Genomic DNA, 25,876 nt, shown 5'->3' with positions numbered 1-25,876 from the left:
CCGGTTCTGTGTCATTTTCATGTCTGCCTTTTCTCATGTTTGCCTCTTTTCTCCTCTGCATTTTTCTCTTGTACCTCTATTTTTTGCCTATCTCTTTCACTCTTCTCCCTATTTTCCTCTTGCTCGCTCTGCTCCCTCTACCAGCACTCCCTGCCGCTGCTACCCCCACGGCCTCCCCCTCAGCTTGTCTTTCCTGCCACCGCCTCCCAGCTGACCACCCTCCCCCCGACCCCTACTCAATGGCAGCCACTGCATGGCAATTCAGTGGACGGGCGCAGAGGGTGTTCCGCTGGCGTGCCAAAGCCAAGCTCATCTGTGCCCATTGTGACCGACTGCAACCTACGCCAGGGACCCTGATTGCCAGTCCCCCCGTCGCTATGACTCCAGCACTCTCCATGCACTCAACCCCGGATGCAACAACTGCCAGCTCTCATCGCCGAGCAACACTCAAGGCCCGATCTCCTGCTGACACTGCCACAACACCTTCACCTACATCCGGACCCCAGCAGTATCCTCCAGCCCACCGGACGCCAGTGCACACAAACCACTGGACTTCATCCTCCTCAATGTATGCCCCCTGCACAGACACATCATAGAAATCTGGGACCTCCTCAACACACACACGCCCAATGTTGCCTTCCTCATACAGACCTGAACCAACTCGAGCTCCGCACACCACCTAGCAACCACCATCCCCGACGGAGACAAGATCCTGAGGAAAGACCACCCAAACTGCCCAGGGAAACATCCATTACAACGCAGTCATTACAATGACCTACCTTTACAACGCAACTGTTAGAACGCAACTGCCTTTACATCGCATGCCATTACACTGCATGCACTTACAATGCATGCCATTACAGAGCATTATAAGGTAAGTAATGGAGATTTTTTTAGTATTAAGGTGGGTATGGGTTTTAGGGTGCATGGGTATAGTAATTTTTACCACCTGAACTATCCAACACTTTCCCTACTGTTGCACTCACTGGAGTGGGAATAGTAATTTCAACCCTACACTATCCAACACTTAGTAATTTTTCACCCCTTCACTATCCAACACTTACCCTACTGTTGCACTCAATGGACGGGGAATAGTAATTTCTACCCCTACACTATCCAACACTTACCCTACTGTTTCCCTAAAAGTATTATGCATTGTAATGGTATGTAATGGAATGCATTGTAATGGTAGTTTTAAAAAATGCTTTGTAATGGCATACATTGTAAAATCATGCGATGTAATGGTAGTTGCGAAGTAAAGACTGCGTTGTAAGAGCATACGTTGTAATTGCATGTGTTGTAACATCATACATTCACTGCCCAGAATAAGGCCTCACCATCGTCCACAAAATCTCCCTCTGACTGACCCTTCTCCCCTGGACCCCTCTCACCACAGAAGACACCTTAAAGACAATGAAGAGCATCAGATCCGAAGCACCTTCTGACCTATGCCCGCTGCACATCTTCCACAAGGCAGCCACTGTCATCGCAACGAGCTATGCTGAACTCTCAACTGCTCCCTCGATACACTACAGGGTTTTATGACACAATCTGGCATTCATTTTTTAAGCGTTCCTTAACAAAGCGGGTGGAACAAAGAATATGTCTGAACCACGCATTCCATTTATTATGTAATTCATTACAACGACTTGCCTTGGGGGTGCTGAACTTTGGAATAGTATAATATACTTTCCAACTCTAGTCACCGTAACAGTAGGGAAAGCGTTAGACTTTAAAGTCCAACTTCACTTGACCTAATGCATCTTGTTTTAATGAATTGCGTTGGTAATGTAACATGGTTCAGGCGCATTCGTTATTCCGCCCTCGTTGCAAAGGCAATGCATTGTTCGGCGGTTGTTGAATTTGCTGTTTTTCCCAGCTACATTCTCAGACAACTGGAAGCATGCCAAAGACAACCCCCTCCTAAAGAAGCCCTCCGCAGACATGTTGGACCTCAAGAATTTCAGGCCCATCTCACTGCTTCCTTTTGCCGCCAAAGTCATCGAAAACCACCCAGCTAGCACGCTTCATACAAACCCACAGTATCCTAAATACATCTCAATCCGGATTCTGCTGCAACCACAGCACATGACCACCCTCCTCGCTGCCACCAACAACATCCGTGCCATCTTCGACAAGGGCCACATAGCAGCCTTCAACACCGTCTCCCACCGCACACTAGCCACCAGACTCCACGGCACAGGCATCCAAGTAAAGTACGTAGTCTGGGTAGGTTCTTTCCTATCAGAGTTAGACTCCTGCCTTCCTCTCAGAGCCAACAGAGATCAGTGGCGGAGTACCCCAAGAATCCTCCCTCAGCCCCATACTCTTCAACGTCTTCATGGCACCCCTCGCAACCATCATCAGAAACCACGGTCTCAACATCGTCTCCTACGCTGATGACACTCAACTCATCTTCTCCTTCACCAAGGAACCCGACATCATAAGGCACAACTGGCTCCACACCCTCTGCATTGGGGAACACCTGGTGGCCCCCTGCCCTCAAACACCCACCCACCCCAACGGACCACGCATGCAACCTCGGCATCACACTCAACTCTTCACTCACCATGAACCACCAGATCAACGCCGTATCCTCCACATGCTTCAACACCCTCTGCATATTTCGCAAGACTTTCAAGTGGATCCCATCCAACTCCAGGCAAACTGTCACCCACGCACTCATCACCAGCATACTGTACTACAGCAACTCCCTCTATGCCGGAATCAACAATAACCTCTTCCGCAAACTCCAGAACAACCAGAACGCCGCAGTCAGACTTATCCTCGATATCCCAACACACAACCACATCACGCAACTCCTCCACTACCTCCAATGGCTCACCATTGAAAAAATAATAACCTTCAAGCTGCTCACACGTGCCTCAAAAGCTATCCACAACACAGGACCCCAATACCTCAACAACAAAATCTCTTTCCACGCCCCCAGGAGTAACCTCTGTTCAGCCGACTCCGTCTCTCGTTTCTACAGGACCAGAGATGGTGGAAGATCCTTCGCCTACCTCGCAGCCAAGACCTGCAACCAACTTCCCCTTCACCTCTGACGGAGCCCGACACTGCACAAATTCAGAAGGGACCTCAAGACCTGGCTCTTCAGATGACCCTAACAGAGCTGCTCACTCTCCCCCTCAGCACCTTGAGACCCTCGCGGGTGAATAGTGCACTCTACAAAACCCCTGCTTGATTGATTGATTGACAAGCGTAACCTTTAGTGCTGGTGTAAATCTAATTTAGTCATATCTCAATAAATCACACAGCCCGGAGTAAGACAGTTAAGGGTTCGATGAATGGATGGGAAGGGGGATTTGAGGGAAAGGTTTAACAAAGACAAACACTACACAAGGACAACATTCATCTTGGTAGCTGACCATCATAAATCTGTTATGGGAGGAAAAGGAAATGCATGCATGATGATGAGTACTAGTACAGGTAAACCAAATTAAATGATCTGTCTGCACCATAGAGAGACGCAAGTTACATTATGTTCTGTTGTACTGAGCTTTGAAGGATAGCAAATAAAATTAAAATATATGTAGGAGTCAAGTAAGCAACATACACAGTTCTAATGATGACAGACACATCATAGAAATCTGGGACCTCCTCAACACACAAACGCCCGATGTTGCCTTCCTCACAGAGACCTGGACCAACACTAGCTCCGCACACCACCTAGCAACCACCATCCCAGACGGAGACAAGATCCTGAGGAAAGACCACCAAACTGCCCAGGGGAAACATCCATTATAACAAAAGAGAACAAATGATACTGTATTGCCAAATTGTCCATCAATCTTGGGTGCCTGGTGGATATGGTTCAGTAAGGTAAGTGTGAATATGTTATAATGTTTTCCCAGTATGGCGCAGAGTAAAGGGCCTGTAGATTGAAAAACATAAATTATATTTAGGAATCAAAGAGAAAAATTAAACTGCATAAGGAGTGCATAGAGAGTGCAACAAAAAGTCTCAGAGGTAGCATAGCTAAATGTCTGTTTCCGGTAATTACCTTTAACAACAGTCCCCCCACTGAACCACCAATTAGCTTCAAATTTGAGCCAGACATCACTGAGCACACAGACACACCCTGCAACATTGCATTTTCCAAATCAAGTAAAAAATCAACGCACCACTGTCAGTCTTCGCAGGAGAGACAAACATCCATTTCTGCCACACCATGCATCCCCTCTGGCCAGACCACCACTGCGCTCACTTCACCTTCACCACCACCACCGCACCCAAACCCGCACCCGCCACGGATGAACTGGAGTATAATCACAGAGGAACTCCTCAATACACCCTCCTCTGAGACCCCCCTTCGCCACGACCAACGCCAATGCTGCAGCCGAAGAACTACACCGCTGGATCTCCAGCTGCGCTGACAAGCTCTCTACCCTCTGCCACCCCACCAAACAACGCTCTCCGAAGGCCGCCTGGTTAACCACTGACCTCAAAGAAGCCAGGCACTCCTGCAGATGCATCTAGAAACTCTGGCGGAATAGGAAAACCACTGAAGACTAGAACAACTACAGAAACTCCATGAACGAATACCACCAGCGCATAAGAGCCACCAAGCGGACCTTTATCAAGAACAAAAGTCACACCAATGAAAGCAACGTAAAAGAACTCTTCAACATCATTCAGAAGTTTACCAAACCCCCCAGCAAAGCCACAGACATCACACCTTCTCAGGACCTCTGCAACACGCTCAGCTCCTTCTCCCACCTGAAAATCAAGGCCCTCTATGACAACTTCAGCGAACAGACTCCGGACACAGCTCTCCTCCCCACCACCGGCAACCAGGCGACCATCTCCACCTGAAAACCTGCCACCACTGAAGACACCACCACAACCATCAAGAACACCCACTCAGGGGCCCCCACAGACCCCTTCCCACTGCACATTTATCACAGAGCCACCGCCGCCATAGCACCCGAGCTAGGCCAGACCATCAACGCCTCCATCAATTCTGGCATCTTCCCTGATGACTGGAAGCGGGCAGAGGTCAAGCCCCTCGTCAAGAAGTCCTTGGCCGACCCCATGGACCTGAAAAACTATCAGCCCATCTCTCTCCTTGCAGCCAAGTCACTGAGATATTCATCAACACCCAGCTGACCACCTTCATCGAAGAGAAGACCATCCTCGACCCCTTCCAGTCTGCATTTCGCAGCAACCACAGCACCAAGACCGCCCTCCTTGCTGTCACCGATGACATCCGCATGCTACTTGACCAGGGCCACACTGCTGCCTTCATTCTTCTAGACCTCTCCACTGCCTTCAACGTGGTCTCCCACCGGACTCTTGCAGCCAGACCCCACGATGTTGGTATACAGGTTAACACCCTCGATTGGACCTGATCCTTTCTCTCCAGCAGAACCCAAAAGATCAGACTCCCTCCCTTCTTCTCCGACCTGCTGAGATCAACTGCGGAGTACCCCAAGGATCCTCGCTCAGCCCCATGCTCCTCAACATCTACATGGCCCCCCTCGCCGCCATCGTCAGACAGCATGGGCCCTGCATAGCATCCTACGCCGAGGACACCCAGCTCATCATCTCTCTCACGAAGAACTCTGACAACACCAGACTCAGCTTCCAAGAAATAATGAAAGATGTGGCATACTGGATGAGTAGCAGCAGCCTAAAAGTGAGCTCAGAGAAGACAGAGGTCCTCTTCCTTGAACCCTCCCCCACAGCGTGGGACAGCTCCTGGTGGCCCCCTGCCCTCGGACACCCACACACCCTGACAGACCAAGCCCAGAACCTCGGCATAATCCTACCTCACCTTGACCAGCCAGATCAACTCCGTTGCCTCCACCTGTTTCAACTCCCTTCGCATCCTCCGGAAGACTTTCAAGTGGATCCCCCCCGAATGTAGAAAGACTGTCACATACACACTCATAACCAGCAGACTGGACTACCGTGTTCTAAATCAACGGCGATTAGGTTAAGCATTAGCAGAAGACATGCTTTGTTTGATCATTATCGTATCAAATGTGCCGACTCCGCTTTGTATTTGCAACGGCCATTTTGTTAGGCATGGGCGTAAAATCCGTTCTGCTCGCGGATTTTCCAGATTTTCGGTAAATCCGCAATCCGCGAGATTCGCAGATTTCCCACAAAATCCGCAAATCCGCGCGCTGCGGATTGTTTGCTTGTGTTCGCACTGCTCGCGGCCCGCGGCGCGGGCAGCAACAATCTCGCACTCGCGAAATTACAAAAAATACAATTGGGGAGGGGTGAAGGAAGTGGCCCAGTCTCCATCATCCTGTTCCTGTCCAGCAAGCTCCTCCCATTGGGGTGGGGTGAAGGAAGTGCCCCAGTCTGCAACTTCCTGTTCCTGTCCAGCAAGCTCCTCCCATTGGGGTGGGGTGAAGGAAGTGCCCCAGTCTCCAACTTCCTGTTCCTGTCCAGCAAGCTCCTCCCATTGCTTAGTCCATTTCCTGGCCACTTTGATTTCGATCTTGACTGGGAAGGATTACTTTTTGTGGATGCTGCTGGATATTTGGATTTGAGGCCTTTTGGATTACTTTTGGATTCGAAATTTGATTTCACAAGTAAGTTGATAAGTTGATGTTGTTTGTTTGTGGTGATTTTTGTGTGTGTTTTTCGACTTTTTGGGGTGGTGTTGGGGGCTGGCTATGTTGGTGGGGGGCCATTTTGAGGCATGGTCCTGCAGGTTCTGGCCATTTGGATGGGGGTCAAGCGGCCATTTTGAAGCCAGGTTGTGTGCTTTGTGCCATAGGCCTGCACCCAGTGTGCTCTGATTTCATTCGTTATGCCCAGGGGGCCCAGAATCGGTTTGTTCGCGTATTTTGCGGGTCTTTCACCACGTTCGCGTCGTGAAACAACAATCTCACACTCGCGAAATTGCAAAAATTGCAATTCTGCACCAGAAAACCACCCGCAGGCAGCATAAACCTTCTGAAACTTGATGGATGGCATTGGATTGTGGTGATTTGTGTTGTGTTTTTTGACTTTTTGGAGTAGGGGTTGGGGGCTGGCTATGTTGGTGGGGGCCATTTTGAGGCAAGGTCCTGGCCATGTGGATGGGGGTCAAGCGGCCATTTTGAAGCCAGGCAGTGAGCTTTGTGACATAGGCCTGCACCCAGTGTGCTCTGATTTCATTCATTATGCCCAGGGGGCCCAGAATCGGTCTGTTTGCGGATTTTGCGGGTCTTTCGCCACGTTCGCGTCGTGAAGCAACAATCTCGCACTCGCGAAATTGCAAAAATTGCAATTCTGCACCAGAAAACCACCAGCAGGCAGCATAAACCTTCTGAAACTTGATGGATGGCATTGGATTGTGGTGATTTGTGTTGTGTTTTTTGACTTTTTGGAGTAGGGGTTGGGGCCTGGCTATGTTGGTGGGGGCCATTTTGAGGCATGGTCCTGGCCATGTGGATGGGGGTCAAGCAGCCATTTTGAAGCCAGGCAGTGAGCTTTGTGACATAGGCCTGCACCCAGTGTGCTCTGATTTCATTCATTATGCCCAGAGGGCCCAGAATCGGTCTGTTCGCGGATTTTGCGGGTCTTTCGCCACGTTAGCGTTGTGAAGCAACAATCTCGCACTCGCGAAATTGCAAAAATTGCAATTCTGCACCAGAAAACCACCAGCAGGCAGCATAAACCTTCTGAAACTTGATGGATGGCATTGGATTGTGGTGATTTGTGTTGTGTTTTTTGACTTTTTGGAGTAGGGGTTGGGGGCTGGCTATGTTGGTGGGGGCCATTTTGAGGCATGGTCCTGGCCATGTGGATGGGGGTCAAGCGGCCATTTTGAAGCCAGGCAGTGAGCTTTGTGACATAGGCCTGCACCCAGTGTGCTCTGATTTCATTCATTATGCCCAGGGGGCCCAGAATCGGTCTGTTCGTGGATTTTCGGGGTCTTTTGCCACGTTCGCGTCGTGAAGCAACAATCTCGCACTCGCAAAATTGCAAAAATTGCAATTCTGCACCAGAAAACCACCAGCAGGCAGCATGAACCTTCTGAAACTTGATGGATGGCATTGGATTGTGGTGATTTGTGTTGTGTTTTTTGACTTTTTGGAGTAGGGGTTGGGGGCTGGCTATGTTGGTGGGGGCCATTTTGAGGCATGGTCCTGGCCATGTGGATGGGGGTCAAGCGGCCATTTTGAAGGCAGGCAGTGAGCTTTGTGACATAGGCCTGCACCCATTTTACCTTGCTTTCACCCATTGTGCCCAGGGGGAGTCAGTGGTACATGAAACTACAACCCTCTCTGTGGGCTCTCTTGGATCAATGTTAAATTCCTGTTTCCCAAAAATTTTGCAATTCTTATTTTTGATATTTCCATATTGTGGCGTGCACGTGTGTATTCATAAATGCCTACTTGCAAACTATTAATTGAAGGGCTACATATGCAACATATATTTAACTGATGTTCCTCTGTCTTCGTTTGCTTTTAGGTGCACAAAGTCAAGAACTCCGCATCATCGTTGAGCATCAGTGCCAGGAAGAAGTCCTGCTGCGGCCTGCTGTTCCGACATCTGAAAAAGATGGCTCCGAAAAGAGGTGCCTGTAGCTCCTCTTGCAAGAAAGATGTCTCTACTAAGGAGAAGAAGAAGCAAGTGGCACCACTTACCAAGAAGACTGGTGCCTCGACCACTACATTTTTGTGGAAAAAACAAAAGTCCACCATGAGTGCTGCACAGGTAGCCTGTTTAGTGGTTCAATCACCAACGACCAGTGATGTTGGCTCATCGCAAGAAAGTAGCAGCACACAATCAACACAGGTTGTAACTCATCTCACAAGTACTATTCAACAACCAAAGCCGCAACAACAACTGCATGGGCTACTAGTACAAGCACAAGTACATGCGCAAGGAGCTGTCCGAGAAGGAGCTGTCCGAGAAGGAGCTGTCCGAGAAGCAGCTGTCCGAGAAGGAGCTGGCGGAGAAGGAGCTGTCCGTGAAGGAGCTGTCCAAGAAGGAGCTGGCCGAGAAGGAGAAGGACGAGAAGGAGAAGGCCGAGAAGGAGTAGGCCGAGAAGGAGAAGGCCGAGAAGGAGAAGGCCGAGAAGGAGAGGGCCGAGAAGGAGAGGTCCATGGAGAGTTGCAAGTAGAGGTCAGTGAAGAGGCTCATGTAGGGGCGCATGGAGCGGTGCAAGTGCCCACAATGGTTGTTCTTCCAGAAGTAGGGGCACAGGAGGAAATTGACTTTGGAGCCGGGGTATCATGTCAGGAAGACGAAGCCACTCCTCCTGATGATTCATTTTCTCCCAGCTCCCCAGGAAGGAAAAGATCAAGAAGGGTGTGTAGAAGTTCCTCTTCAAGCCCCGCTCCATCAGATGAACTGGATCCAGATTGGCAACTATCTCCGACGTCTGAGAGGGAGGCACACCATGAGCTGAGAAAGGTATCAAATGTTAAAAGGAAGGGCCCCGGAAAGCTCATACTTATGGATTCGAACGTCGTACTTGATGAAGTGGTGCATTCTGATGTTCATGAACAGGATGACAGCAATGACCTAGTCATCACACACGCCATTCCAGCCACACCGGCCATGCAGCAGACAGACATTTATACCCTATCCCGACGTCATGCTGAGCGTGACCCTGGCGACGTGGCACTGGTAGCACCATCAACGCAGTCAAGTAGTACAACAAGTTCAACAAAACCTACAGCTCCCATATTTTCTCCCCAGAGGGGACCTCCATCCAGCTCGACTCCCTCAAGTAGGGTTGCTGCAATAATTGCACAACCCAGTAGATGTCTGCAAGGCTCATCCACCACTGCTTCATCTGGCATTGGCAGTATCACCTCGTGCGGCAAAACCAGAAGTTTCCAGTCCCCAGTTTGGAACTTTTTTAGTGTCCCTGCAAAGCATGATTACTTAGCATTTGTTCCATTTGTAAGACTAGAGTTAGCCGTGGTAAGACTGGTACCAACTATGGTACCGGAGGCCAGATAGGTCATCTTAAAAGAAGGCACGCTGTCGAATGGTTTGCGCACCTAGCAAACATCGAGGGAAAGCAATCCCAAAGGGCAAGTGGCCAAAATAAACCTGTACTAGATGTTTCATCTGAAGATGACGGGGAGGTAGAAGCGTCAGACAATTGTCCGGTTGCACCCAGTACCCCTGGCAGCACCAAACGCCCTCCGCAACACATAGGAGGCACACTGAGAGTCTGGGAGACACACCAATGTGGAAAATGTCAACACTGAGCAGAACTGGGTCGAAGAAGTCATCAGCATCATCCAGTAAATTTGTCCAGCGCACCATTACAGCCATGTTCTCCTCAGATGCGCCATTTCAACGCAACCACCCAATTGTGCGCCTGTATAACACTAAGCTGGCTAAAATGCTAGCGGTGGGCCTTCTCCCTTTTTCATTTGTCGAAGGTGTGGGTTTTCTTGAACTCGTGGCAACACTGGCCCCTAAATGGAAGGTTCCTAGCCGGTTCTATTTTCCCAGGGTTGCTGTTCCAGCACTACATAAAGAGGTGCTTGAGTTGATTGGGGAAGCTTTGCAGAAGAGTGCTGTTCACACTATACACCTGACAACAGACATGTGGACCAGTTGCGCAGCCAATGATTATATGTGCAACACTGCACACTGGGTCTCTTTTTCTGGGGTTGCAAAACAGATAAATGCAGGTGGTGACTTGGTCGAGATTTTTAAGGGTGCTCGTAAACATGCAACATTAGCCATGTTTGGCTTGGAGAAAAGTCATACTGCAGATAACATTTTGGATTACTTTAACAAAAAGGTCTCGCAATGGCTGCCCCCAAGAAAATGCAAGGTTGGTTATGTTGCCACTGATAATGGCAGCAATGTAGTTAAGGCCATGGAGGACGGTGACTATTTCAGAGTGGCGTGTTTGGCGCACTGTATAAACCTGGTCGTGCAAAAGTTCTTGAAAAATTAACTTGCAGTCGACAAAATACTGACCACCTGCAGAAGAATATACACACATTTAAACCATTCTTTTAAGGCCCGGAAGGAGCTGAGGCGCAAGCAACATGAACGTAGAATGCCAGTGAAAGCACTTATCCAGGAGGTGGCAACACGTTGGAACTCAACCTTATACATGCTTGAGCGTCTGCATGACCTGTTTCCAGTAGTCAATGAGTATGTCTACAACCTGGGTGGTGCTATGACAGAAATGATGCTAGCGGTGGAGCAATGGCAGCTAGTTAAAAGCCTGACAGACATGCTTCGTCCTTTTGAGGTCTTCACGCGTGAAGTCAGCAGGGAGGACTGTAATTTGGGAAAAGCTATCCCATTGTTGCTGAAGCTCGAGCACCAAGTCAAGGCGGTGTCTTCAAAATTAAAGGATGCTGGAACGAATGAAGCATATGAGTTGGCGCAGAGATTATTACAACGCCTAGTTAGCAATGAACGGCTTGTAAATATCAAGAAACAACTGCACTACATTTGTGCTACTATTCTGGATCCATGTTACAAAAAGCCATTGTTTGGCAAAGTATTAATTCCTTTTGAAACATCGGATGTTACAGAGTACAAAGGTTGGCTAGCTCAGTCAGCCATTCGTTTTGAAAGAGAGCGGAAGGAAACTGTAGGAGAAGACAGTACTACTAGTGAATCAGCAGGCCATCAGGCGTCCCAAAAAAGCACTCCTGCATCTGTGCCTGTGGCAGAAGTGAATGACTTTTCCTCTGAGCCGTTAACCACACCAGCTACCGTATCATCTGCACCAGGCCCAGGCGATATGTCTGAAGAGGATTGGCTAAGTCAGCTAGGGTTTCCTTGTCCCAGAAAGGACACAGAAGTGCAAAGTACAGGAATCCGGGAGAACATTGTTTCAATGGTGCAGGCCTATCTGGATGACTCAACAGCGGTCAATATTACTGAGGACCCATTGGCGTATTGGCATGGGAAAAGAAACATATGGCGAGAGCTCACCAACCTGGCTATCAATTACTTGTCTTGCCCACTTGCAAGCGTGTCTTCAGAACGTGTTTTTAGTTCTGCAGGTGGCATTGTGACTTCCAAAAGGTCCCGCCTCTTGCCCGCAAATGTGGAGCGGCTCACCATGATAAAGATGAACCAGCACTTCATACCACCAGATTTCAAAGTACAAGAATGCACGCAGGAAGAAGAGGACACTGACCTACCTGAGGGAAGTTTTCCTCAGTTACCAGAAGTACTACCGACTCAATTTGCAGAGTTTGAGGACGAGTTTCGCTTCCCTGACAGCGAGTTCTGAAAATGAGTCAATGAATCACTAACTTTATTTTTCGTCCTTATTCACTTTTATTCCTGTGTGTCTGTCTTTCTTTGTTTAGCAAGTGCTTGATCACATTCACAACAAAACTGTAATCACCCAATCACAACAAAAAGCCCATCAGCAGAACTGTCTTGATTTTGATGCCGCAGCATTCCTCAGGTTCAGAAGTTGACAAGAACTCAGTCCTGGTCGTCTATCCTCCTCCTCCAGACTCACCCTATCCATTTCCCGTAATGCTGATGCCTGGATTCCGCACAATGAAGAAACTTACGTTGACAAGTCACCTAAAGAGGGACTGGAAGTAGTGAGTCCTCATTTAAATGCATTTTGCTAAGTGTGGCTTTTTTCCCGGATTTGCTTTTTGGCTGTTTGGGGGTGTCAAACTTGTTTGCGCCTGGGTTTACGGGAGTGGCGAGAGAGTGACAGTGGTACTAGTAAACTCCTAGGACTCTTGAATTAACTTACTCTGTAACAGGCATTTACTTTGGAAAACATTTGGCCAATTACACGTGAACGTCGTTTAGGCGTTATTGCTCGCTTGCCTGTCATAGGGTTGCTGTCTGTGGGGCTTCTAGGTTTTTGGGTGTGGGTTTTGGGGTCTGCGAGCACCGCTGCCACATTTCTAATGTTGATTGCTTTTGTTTTGCAGCAAATCCACGCCGGGAAACTCCAGTCGGGGCCCTGCTGTAGGACGCTTTAGGACACTGTGAATTCCAGGTGGAGCCAGCCCTCAAACACAAATTATAGGTAAGATAAGCGTTTGGGTGGGAGGTAGTATAATGGAGTATTAGGAGTGGCGAGAGAGTGACAGTGGTACTAGTAAAGTTCTAGGACTCTTGAATTAACTTACTCTGTAACAGGCATTTACTTTGGAAAACATTTGGCCAATTACACGTGAACGTCGTTTAGGCGTTATTGCTCGCTTGCCTGTCATAGGGTTGCTGTCTATGGGGCTTCTAGGTTTTTGGGTGTGGGTTTTGGGGTCTGTGAGCACCGCTGCCATATTTCTAATGTTGATTGCTTTTGTTTTGCAGCAAATCCACGCCGGGAATCTCCAGTTGGGGCCCTGCTGCAGAACGCTTTAGGACACTGTGAATTCCAGGTGGAGCCAGCCCTCAAACACAAATTACAGGTAAGATAAGCGTTTGGGTGGCAGGTAGTATAATGGAGTATTAGGAGTGGCGAGAGAGTGATAGTGGTACTAGTAAACTCCTAGGACTCTTGAATTAACTTACTCTGTAACAGGCATTTACTTTGGAAAACATTTGGCCAATTACACGATGACAGTGTTCAGTAAAACGAACTTACTGCAAAACCACCACCCACCAGGCTCAAAAGTAGTAAAAAACAGGTATGCTCAGATAAAGTTTGAAAAAGTATATTTTTATATCCCTAACAAAATAATCTCCCGCAAGACCCTCCCTAACCCCAACAAATAAATAGTCATTCAAAAGTCCCCAAAAACCCCAACTCCCAATTCCCACCCCCCAAAAGTCTATAAAAAAGGGGCAAGGGACACTCTAGGGATGCATGCTGTGGACTTTGGCCTCCAGGGCATCATGCCTTAGAGCCAGGGCATCGTACTGCTCCCGGAGGATGGCGTGGTCTAAGTGGAGGCCCTCCAACAAACTTTGATTTCCCTTCAACTTCCGGACCTCCGCCTCCAGGTCGGACACTCTTCGGGTTGCACGGCGCAAGCGAGCCTTGACAGTACCGTGAGGGGCAGCCTTTGCTGCTCGGCGGTGGCGTCTGCCAGCCCGGCTCCGTACCGTCGGAGCACTGTGCTGACCGGCAGAACGTGGGGGCGCGGAGAAGGATGCCGGTGTCCTAGAAGATGTACTGGACTGCGTGTCCTCCCACTCCAGTTCCTCCAGCCGCCGATATTCGGCAACAGTGGCATCCAGCCTCCGTTGCCGGGCCAGTAGAGCCTGCATACTCCGGGATGGTTTGGATGTTTTTGTACGACCAACTATATGAAGAAAGAAAGACATAATCTGTAACCAATGCTCTTTAAGAATATGATTAAAACAAAATGATTCAGCAGAAAGTTGTGTCACAGTACAACTAGCAACTAGCCAGCGCAGTACAAAACTATTGAGGCCAGTATCATGGGCGTCCGCAGGGAGGGGCAAGGGGGGGCGCTTGCCCCCCCTGGATCACAGGTCCATCCAGTGCTGGCCCAGTGACAATATGGTAATTACAAAAGGCTGGGACCGACAGACAGATATAGGCAGAGACAGGGACAGAGAGATAGAGAGGGAGATGGAGAGGGAGACAGAGGGAGAGAGAGAGAGGGATTGAGACTGAGGGTGACAGAGGGAGGGAGACAGAGAGGGAGACAGAGAGACGGAGACAGAGGGAGACGGAGAGACGGAGACGGAGGGAGACAGAGAGAGAGGGAGACGGACAGAGTGAGTGAGACAGAGGGAGAGAGAGATAGGGGAAGAGAGAGCAAGAGAGGGAGACGGGCAGAGAGGGAGGGAGACAGAGAGAGAGGGAGGGAGGGAGACAGAGACAGACAGAGAGACACAGACAGAGACAGATGGAGGGAAACAGGGACAGACAGCTACAGGGATAGACTGACAGATAGGGGCAGAGACAGGGACAGACAGAGAGGAAGACGGAGAGGGAGACAGAAGGAGAGAGAGAGGGAGGGAGCCAGAGGGTGACAGAGGGAGGGAGAGGGAGGGAGACAGAGAGAGAGAGACAGCGAGGTAGAGGGAGACACAGGGAGACAGAAAGAGGGAGACAGAGAGAGAGAGGGAAACAGAGAGAGGGAGGGAGACAGAGAGAGAGGGAGGGAGACAGAGAGAGAGGGAGGGAGACAGAGAGAGAGGGAGGGAGAGAGACAGAGAGAGAGAGAAAGATGTGTGTATGCCAGGTCTGGTGGCTCAGTGGTCATAGTTTGTTTTGTTGCTGTAGATCCACCCCCCTCCCCCACTGACCCTGCCCCCATCGGTGCGGCCCTTGGCCACAAACCACACTGTCAATTTGGCCCCGAGAGAAAGTTTGTGGGGAGCCATGCTCTATAACCACATCCTCCTGATTTAGAATTGTTTTTTTCTGGCATTTTTAGCTTACCTCTACCCGCCAACACCACTGTCTGCTTCCTCACAGTATCTGCTTCGGCCACTTGCGCCGCCTCCTCCCCAGAGTTGTCCTCGGAGTCGACCACCGCCACCACATCCGAGCTGGCCCCGCCACCAGATGTTCCACCTACAAAGTAGATTTAAGAATGTTATATTACACCACTCACTAGTATTTGGTCTAGGAATGAAGAAATGTGAAAACAACAGAAAAAGTAATTGACTGTATACTCTAAATTAAAAATGTCCCTCCTTCCAGGGAAGGCTGTTGTCTTGCTGCACTTTTTTGTCACAATTGATGAATGTTTGCTGAATTTTAACACACAACATTTTTCTCTGAACAGACAGAAGCTGGACTTCTAGTTCTTAGGACAAGAGCAATATCAACTTCAAACCAGGTGAAAGCTCGGCTCGACCACAAGAAATGTGTTCCATTACTCATCAACTCAGCACCAAGCACTTTCCCATTTCCAGCTAACTTAATTTTAATATATGTGTTTACTTTTAATAAAGCTTTCAAACTTGAATAGACTCTGTGGTTTTTGGTCCTCCAGACTACCGTGACTGAGCGAAAGGTTTTGCAATTTTTGCAAGGAGGAGTCCGTTCCTCTGACACTACCAGGTTTATACAGTGCGCCAAACACGCCACTCTGAAATATTATTACTCTGGTGTTTAGTGTCCATAGTTCGGTTTGTGGAGAATTGTCCCTGCAACAGCAGTAATATGGATTGTGCTCCTATCTAAACACTATTTCAAAAAAATTAAAATAGGTCCTCTATATTTAAATGAAAACTTACTAGGGCCAGCAAAGGAGCACTCGCCGCCCTGGCCTGCATCCTCCTTAGGAGCCACAGCATCCTCCTGTTCCACTTCCGTCCGCTTGCCCCTGGGGGGACCTGACGTACAACATGAAAGAAAGAACAGAAAACATTGATGATTGCTGCTTGTCGATGTCCTTGTCAACCAAATCAAACATTTAGAAAGAACAAGAACCAACTATTTCAGCCAAAAAGAGGGCTACAAAGGAAGGACTGCACCTGAGCCTCTACTCTAGGGGCAGATTTACAAGCCCCTTGCAGCTCTTTTGCTCGGTTCTTGCGTCACTTTTGTGATGCAGCGCCACAACAAGAGAGGTGCCATGTTGTGGCGTATATTAACAACGTGACGCATATGGGAGATGCATCCCATTCTAAAGCCCTGCGCCATAAGGGAGCGTTCCAGCGCAAGGGAGGGCGTTCCTGCGCAGGAACGCATGCTAAAAGTGGCTATGGGGAATGTATAAAATTTCAATCAGTCATTTAGGACAATGATGCGTCACTCAAACCCTGCACCTGCATGAAGCAGACGTACGGCTTCACGCAGTATTGATGGAGCTGCGCCATCGTTGCGACGCAACTCCATCAATGAGCTGCCTTTACGGCACCGATGCGTAACGCTTCGGTGCCGTTTTGGGACCATGGTGTGCCGCATTGTAAATACGGCGCACCATGGGTGGTGCTGGCGTGGCGCACACTTTGCAGGGATGTGCAGGTAATTGCAAATCTGACACTTAGGGGCATACTTACGAGTTCTGGGCTGCACACCTCCAGAGGTGCGCCAGAACAAATGCGTAACGCAAAACTAACCTTGCGTCACGGCAGATGCGCCGCAATTACAATGCGGCACTCCCTGGCGCAAGGGTAGGCAGATGCGTGACGCATCTCGTGACGAAAGAGGGGCGCATCTCTAGAGTCGCGTCGCAGGCGCGATGCAACTCTAGCAATGCTCAGGGCTGCCCAATACTCAACATACATCATCAGTCCTTACGCCTGCTTCAAGCAAGCAGGCATAAAGAATTGACGTAGCAGCGTCGCGGCAGTGCCTGCGTTAAATCTTGTAGATTTCATGCAGGCACTTTTGCGAGGCACACAGCTGCCTGACCGCCCCCCCCCCCCCCTGCCTGGGAACGCACCCATTGTGGCACAGGCCCAGGCCTTAACGTGGCGCATCTCCCTAGATGCATCACGTTGTACATGACTCGCAGGGATGCGCCACGTTTACGTCGCTGTTGCGAAAGGTAAGGCAGCGTAAACGTGGCCCAAGGGGCTTGTAAATCTGCCCCTTTGTGTCTAGCATTACGCAGTTCTGTAAAGTACACTCATACATTACTCAGCCCAATTAAATGAACACAAAATAGAAAACAAATAAGCAGTGGCACCGCCACAGAGAAGGTGCACCTGAAATGCACAGAAGATTTTGAAATATTAATTTACCTCTACTATCAATGTAATCGACAGCATTATTGCTCTTTGTAAAAAAGTTAAAACAAACATTTGCAATATAACACACAGAGCAGGAGAAAAAACAGAGTAGTGAGTGATGAAAAAATTTCTACTACTACTCACCAAGCCCGGGGACCTCCACTCCCAGCAGGTCGAGCAGGTCGCGCTCCCTGTCCAGGATATCCGTCCAGCGGTGGGTTACCTGGTTGTAGGTGCGCTGGACCCCCGAGATGTCAAACAGGGCCCGGCACACCTGCTCCCACCGCTTCCGTCGCTCCTGGCGGTTGTTGTAGCCAGCAGCGATCCTGCCGCCTGCCGCGATGGTCCTGGGGAGGCGGCGCTGTACATAGTAGACCAGTGCGCCCACCTCCTCAGGGCTGAAGATGTCCCTGGGCACCACCATTTCTGCCCTCAAATGGCCACACAGGAGCCGGGCACGGGCTGCGGGGCCCGTCTTGGGCAGCTTGACAGCTGGCTTCACCATGGTCTGGGCAGGTGGTAGCAACAAGGAGAAAAAATGAAAAAGAATAAGACTAGGGAAGAAGAAAATAAAAGTTTAAAAAAGTAGTTGAAAAGTGAACAAAAGTAGCCTAAAACACAAAAAATATATAGCTAGAAAACTAGAGGGATAGATAATAATTTAAATAGATTCAAAAAATATTAAAACAGATTCAAAAAATATTAAAACAAGCAAAGGATGGCAGAGATATAGAGAGGATAGAAACACCATGCCCAGACACATAGGAATGAATGAAAAACAAGATGGCGGCCCGATCACATGCGCGTAAGTAAGTTCGCACGCGATTTCTCTCGCGAACTCGTGCGAACTTGTATTCGCAAGGTGCTCATTCCGCGAGATTACACATAGCGGGCGGAAACGGAAATACGTCACGCGAACAAAATGGCGGCGCCCATACTCGACCTTGGGGTAGTTCGCTGCTTCCACGGTCGATTTCACACGACGCCGCGCCTCGCGAATAGCGCGAAATTACTGAAAAACGATTTTTGCTAAAGCAAAAGCAATGAGCAGGTGCAAAAGTTCAACCTCATCATTTGTAACCATTCCCTGTAGTGCTTCCTGAAGGGGCCCTCCAGAATTCGGTTGCCTACTTGCAACTATTGTGTGACCCTGCTCTGACAGTCTCAGAATTGTTACAAGTATGCCATTGCCAACAAAGATCCTGTTAAAAAAAATTTACATTGCAACACAAAGTAAAGGGAGCAGACAAACAGGTGCCAGCCTTCATTAATGTCAGTTGGGGCAGGGCAGGTGTTGTTGTAATTTAATTTTGCAAAACTTAAGTCACAGAATAGTTACAAGTATGCAATTGCCAACAAAGATCCTGTTAAAAATTTTTTAAATTGCAACACAAAGTAAAGGGAGCAGACAAGCAGGTGCCAGCCTTCATTAATGTCAGTTGGGGCAGGGCAGGTGTTGTTGTAATTTAATTTTGCAAAACTTAAAGCACTTAGCAGGTGTGCTTTGCTTTGCCAAAATAATGTACACTCACTGGTCAACCAGAGGGTGCTGTGATGACACCAAGGGTGGCATGGGTGTGCCAGCCAGATGGTGGCATGGGTGAACCAGAGTGCCAGTGTTGACAGAGGATGCTGTGATGACACAGAGGGTGACATGGGTGAGCCAGAGGGTGGCATGGGTGAACAAAGAGAGTGCCAGTGGTGACAGAGGGTGGCAGTGATGAAGAAAGGCTTGCAAACAGGCTGGGCACGTAGAAACAACAAGTTCGCAAAACTGGCGACCCGACAAGTAAGTTCGCAATTTGCGAAATTGTACGAAACCCTCGCGAACTTGCAAAAACGCGCACAAACACAAAAAAAAATCCGCAAAATCCGCAAATTCGCGGATTGCGAATCCGCAAAATCCGCCCATCCCTACATTTTGTATGCCATACATTGCCATGTGCTTGTCATGTGCTTTGTCCTACCTTTTTGTTAACTGCGCCTGAAGTCTGCCTGGCAACAGGTTATATTTAGTAATCCCCACTTCCAGCATGTCCAGACATGTGGAGTAGGGTCAATGACCGTTACTAATTGGTTCCAGATAGGAATGTGTTTACCAGTTACCGAAGACTGTTAACTCCGCCCATCTATCGATTGTGCCTTCCAATATGTCCTTGTGTGGTCATGAAACTGCTCTTGTCTTCTGTACCGGCCTTCTTTTGAGCCCCCTCATTGTGCATAAAAGGGGCCATGTGCTTAGGTTTGGTGTGCTACTCGATACAAAGCAGCGGATGACATCCGATTAATCAGAGACCAAGGTGGCACAGCACTATTGGTGCTCTTAGATTTATCGGCTGCTTTCGACACGGTTGACCATAAGATCCTGGTCAACCGTGTCGAAAAGATGGGCGTGCAAGGCCTGGCAAAAGATCTGCTAGCGTCCTTTCTAGCAGAGAGAACCCAGGCAGTTATACTGGGCCAGTTTGAATCCGCTGAGCTATCGCTGCCATGTGGGGTACCTCAAGGTTCATCCCTGAGTCCGACACTATTTAATATATATGTGTCGGACCTTGCCAACACCATCAAAGTGCACGGGATGAACCTTACCTCATATGCAGATGATACACAGCTGATACTGGCAGTCAGAAATGATGGGGAAGCAGTGGCGGAAAATTTCAAGACAGGTATGCTGGCCATTGGAAAATGGATGTCAGCAAACTGTTTGAAATTAAATTCCGACAAAACCGAGGTGGTCACTTTTGGCCACCTCAGCCCTAGCTGGTCCCCAACTTGGTGGCCATCATCTTTTAGCGCCGCACCCAAACCAGTCACGAAAGTGAGAAATTTGGGTGTCATCTTTGACGACAATCTAAATTTCATGGCTCACGCCAATCAGACGGCCTCCACGGCTTTTTACAAGTTACGTCTGGTGAGGAAGATCCTTCCTTTTCTCCCTACAAATGTGGGAAAGACACTGATTAGCGCCTTGGTCCTATCAGCACTGGACTACTGCAATGGATTGTTTGCAAACGCCCAAGTTAGGATAATTAAGAAAATGCAAACAATCCAAAATGCAGCAGCCAGAATTCTCCTTAACATTCCTAAATTCAAGCCTATAGCAGAATCATTGAGGAGTCTTCACTGGCTACCTGTCAGGAATCGAATAAAATTTAAGACGTTATGTATCGTCTACAAGGCACTACACCATCAAGCGCCTCAATTCCTGTGCGACCATCTTGTCCCATACACTCCCACTCGAATGCTACGATCAGCAGGACAGAATGACTTGGTAGTACCACGGACTAGGCTGGTCAACTGGGGAGACAGACGTTTCCTAGTTGCCGCCCCAAGATTATGGAATACTCTTCCACAAACAATAAGATCAAGTCCAAACCTAATGTCCTTTAGGAAGAAATTGAAAACTTGGTTATTCAACCTCTGAAAACATTTCCAAGCTCATATAGGAGGGTAATACAGTACAGTGCCGAGACGCCTGCGGGCAATTGTTCGCGCTCAATAAATGCTAAAAATAAATAAAATATATAAATACAATACTGAAGGGTGTTGTGTGCACTGTAGTACCACCTTTAAAGGTTTAATAAACTTTGCTTTTGTATTTTCCAGTTTTACAGTTTCAATGCCAACTTCTTCCTATGGTTTGAGGACTCTGTGCAGAGAAGGGGGAACCCCTTGCACTAAGTAGGCCTAGCTGAGGTTTGCTTACAACAACTGCAAAACCCCCTACGTCAGAATCAGCAAACCCTGCTATACAAGCTCTAAACCATACAGAACACCACATCCAGACTCGTTCTCGGAACCCTACGACACAAGCACATGACCCAGCACCTACAAGGCCTCCACTGGATCCCCATCGAGAAGACAGCAACCTTAAATCTACTCACCCACGCCTACAAATCCATCCACAACATCGGACCCAAATCCCTCAATGAAGGAGTCTCCTTCCACGTACCCAAAAGGAACCTCCACTCCGCCGACCTCGCCCTGGCAGAGACCCCACACATCTGCAGAACAAGAGCAGGCAGAAGAGCCTTCTCCTACATTGCAGCAAAGACCTGGTACGAGCTCCCAGTCAACATCAGGCGCTCCCCCACTCTGCACACCTTCAGGAAGGGCCTCAAGACCCGGCTCTTCGACTGATCCAGAGCTGCACCCACCCCAGCACCTTGAGACCCTCCCGGGTGAGTAGCATGCCTTATAAACCCCTGATTGATTGATTGATTGTCAGTCACATCACTCACCATCACCACTGACTACAAAGACTTGTGTAGGGCTGGTGTTGTTTATATTTAGGGCTCTTCAAAGTCATCATCATCCAAAAGGGTTAGTTTCTAAGGAACTGGTCGGGTCTGAGTCTTTGAGGATTATAAAGCATAAAACAATAAAATAAAGCAGTGTGGATGTGTAAAGTGGACCTTGTGTAGGAAGTTCGCTATCCTATCTCTCAAAGGAGAAGGAAAAAAAATAACCTTCAAGGGAAAAATATTGATTAGCCATTGGTAGGCCACGAACATTGTGAATCTCAATCATCACTAACACATTAAGAGTAACACACAGTCTCACACTGCCTGCCACCACATGAATCATCTCTTCTTAATCTCAACACATATGATGATGACATATCACAACAAACAACAATCATTCAGCATGTAATGCATGCCAACCTTTACCTGTTGTTCTGGAGTGCTAACCGTGATCGATTGGTGGTACATTGCAGAATGCAGATCCGCCATTTGTTCATGAAGCAGAGAATTGCCAGTGTAAATAGAACTATGATAATGTCACATGTGGGGCATTCCCTCTAGAGTAGGAAAGGATAGATAGGCACAGTCCAGGGTTGGCGACAGGCACACATTTGTTTGTATTTCCCATCTAATGTCTGGCTTGGGGAAATGGCTTTCACTGCACACAGTTGCAACTCCAATCCAGCAATATGATGTGTCCAAGAGTAAGATGATAGGGATGAATTGGTCAATCAGACACACACAAACAATACAGTAACAATACAGTAAATAATGATACAGGTTCACTAGCTATACATTTTTTGGGGGGCGTCAAAGAAAGAAAGAAAACCTAGTAGTCAGGGAAGTACAGCTCATCATCAAACTCTGGTGGTTTGCCACACTAGTTCCATGATCTGAGTCTCCATCATCTTCCTCCTGTGGTACTTCAGGTATGGTGTGGTATAACGTGCTGATTCATTTTGATCATGGTTAATCTCTCCACATTTTGGGGCAAGAGACTGGTCTTAAATCACTGTGAGAACACTCTCAGCAGAGACATTGGCTACAGGGCAAGCCAGATAGTTTATTTCCAGACTGCTGAGCACTTGCCATTGGCACCTCTTCCCATACCAGTATGCCAATGGGTTTTGATCCAGGTAGACCTATGTTGCATCACCCAGATAGGCCTGGACCATTCACTCAATGTTCATTGATGGTGCTCCACTTTACTCAACCTCTTTTGCCTCTACCTCTGCACTGGACTTAAGCCCTTCCAGTAGAAACCACTCAATTGCAGATTTAGGGACTGATGCTCCTGGTCTTATTGTTGTTGATGGTGTTCTTGTTGTTGGTTTTGGCTGCTGTGAGCCAACAGCACTGCCCTCAGGCTCTGAGCTTGAAAGCTGTCCCACAAGACTTGTACCCTGGAGCAGTAGGCCTCTAATTCCCTACTGTTCATTTTCTAGCTCACTGCCTTGCTCAGCTATCCATGTTTTGTATTTTCTAACATACCCGTCCGAAAAAGGAATGAAAGTGGACAGTAAAAGTTTGTACCGTGGATCAAGAATTGTGGCACATATGTAATGTTTGGAGGACACAATCAGGTACATGCATCAAAGGATTTTGCGATCGCAAACGGTGCGAATCACAAAATCGGCCGTTTGCGATCGCAAAATCTGCTTTTGGAATGCATGAAGGGTGAAGACCCTCGAAATTTGAGAATTCGCAAATATTTGCGAATTCTCAAATTGCGATTGCATTTAAGGAATCGCATTTCGAGATTCCTTAAATGCAATGCATGAAACTTAAAAAAATTGCGTTTTCGCAATTAGGGGGAGCAAATTACCATGAGGTTGAACCTCATGGTAATTTTTGAAAACTTTGAAGAATGCACTTTTGTGCAATTATCAAAGTTTCATGTTGTGCACACACATGCCCTAAGGACATGTGTGTGCACAACATATGTGCACAGATTGATTTCAGGGGTGCAACACGGTGTCCTTTGGACATCCCTGCACCCTTGAAATCGCATTCTCAATTTGCGATTCGCTAATTGCTAATCGCAAATTGAGAATGTCTTCCCATTCATTCCTATGGGCCTCTAGGCCCATAGGAATGAATGGGGAGGTATTCCTTAATTGCGACTCGCAATTTGCGAGTCGCAATTAAGGAATATTAAGAAAACGCAATTTATTCAGCGATTTCTTGATGCATTTTGCAATTCCTTAATTGCGATTCCTCATTTTTCGCAATTAAGGAATCGCAAAAAGCAATATTGATGCATGTACCTGTTTGTCTCTTTGCACCCTTGCATTAGCAGACAAGTGGCGGATTAAGCTCTCCCCCAAGTCATACACATCTTTTTTTTCCTCTACACCTTTGTACATTGAAGACACCTCCTTTAGCTGTTTCTGCAGCATGTGCAATAACGGGATAGCTTGGCTCATGGTACTGTCCTCTTTGCTGACTTCCAATGTGAACACCTCAAAAGGAAGCAGCATCTCTGTCAGGCATTTGATTAGGCCCCATTGGTCCATCTCAAAGATCACGCCTTTCACAGTTGCATCATCTCTTTGCATGACATAGTCATTAATAGGCCTATACTGCTCAAACAGGCGTTCAAGCATGTAGTAAGTGGAGTTCCAACATATTGACATCTTCTGTATAAGGGCTTTAACAGACATTCTATTATCACGCTGAATGACCTTCAGCTATTTCCGGGCTTTGATGAATGCCTGAAATGAGTGCAGATTCTTCTGCCGGTGGGCAGTAAGTTGTTTGCTTGGTCTTCTTTTTGGAAAAAGTCCTGCACAATGATGCTGATGCTGTGTAAAACACAGGACCCTGAAATAACCACCAGAGACCATGGCCTTAACTTTATTACTGCCATTGTCAGTGGCAACAAATCCAATCATAAGCCCTATGGTCTTAGCCGTTAAAAGACCTTGTTGTTAAAGTCTTCCAAAATGTTTGCAGCTGTATGGGATTTCTCAATTGTGTATCACTACTGTTGCATGCTTCCAAGCAGCATTAAAAATCTCAGCACTGTCAACACCTGCAGATATTTTTTCTCTAGCCCCCACAAAAGAGATCCAGTGTGCAGTGATGCACAAGCAATCAGTCGCTTGGCAACTTGTCTACATGTCTGTTGTCAGATGGATATTACGGACAGCACTCTGCTGCAAAGCTTGTCCAAGCAATTTAAGCACATTGTTATCTAGTGCTGGAACAGCAACTCTAGCAAAATAGGACTGGCTGCAAACCTGCCATTATGGGTAGATGGCTGCCACAAATTCAAGAAAACCCACCCCTTCAACAAAAGAAAAAGAATGGAGGTCCAGGGCTAACATTTTAGCTAGCTTCGCGTTCGACAAATGTGCCGTTGGGGGGGGTTGCGTTCATACTGCTCCTCTGGCCTAAACATGGCAGGAAGAGTAGCCGATATTTCTTTCTTTTTTGCTGCCACTGATACAGGTGAGTTCTTGAGAGCAGGCGGCGATAGGCTTAATGTGCTTTTCAGTGGGCAGTCACTGTCCTGACCTGAGTCTTGTGCCATTGCGGTGTTGCTGATATTGGCAATACTACTGCACTGTTGAGGAGAGGGCCACTTTGTGTTATGAAGATGTCTTCTTCTTCTTCACCTTCCACTGTGATTGGATTGGGTTTGAATTTCCTGCTCAGCCGGCTTTCACCCCCTTCACCAACAACACTTGTATTTTTTTGGCCACTAAGATGCGCCTTCAAACAGATTGTATGGTGCTTTCTCAAATGGGTTGTTTGGCTCCAGTACCATAGTTTGTACCAGGCTTACCCCGACTAACACTTGCAATTCCAGCATATGGCAATGTTCGCCTTCTTCTGGCTAACCAAAAAGAAGTCCCAAACTGGGGAGCTCAACTTTCTGACACTGGTGCCACTGCCTATGCTGGATGAAATGGCAGTAGGTGGGTGTTTTAAAATTTGACTCTCTGCAGTACTTACTTCTGCTCAGGTAGTTGAGGATGTAGGTCACTGCCAGGACTTTGCAAATATGGCAGATGGCAGTAGTTGGATCTGTGGTGCCACTACCACATCCCTCCCCAGGAAGTTGGGATGGGGTAAGG

The sequence above is a fragment of the Lissotriton vulgaris genome, chromosome 6 (genome assembly GCF_964263255.1).
Source record: "Lissotriton vulgaris chromosome 6, aLisVul1.2, whole genome shotgun sequence".
NCBI lineage: Eukaryota > Metazoa > Chordata > Amphibia > Caudata > Salamandridae > Lissotriton > Lissotriton vulgaris.
This window is presented reverse-complemented; position numbering follows the sequence as displayed.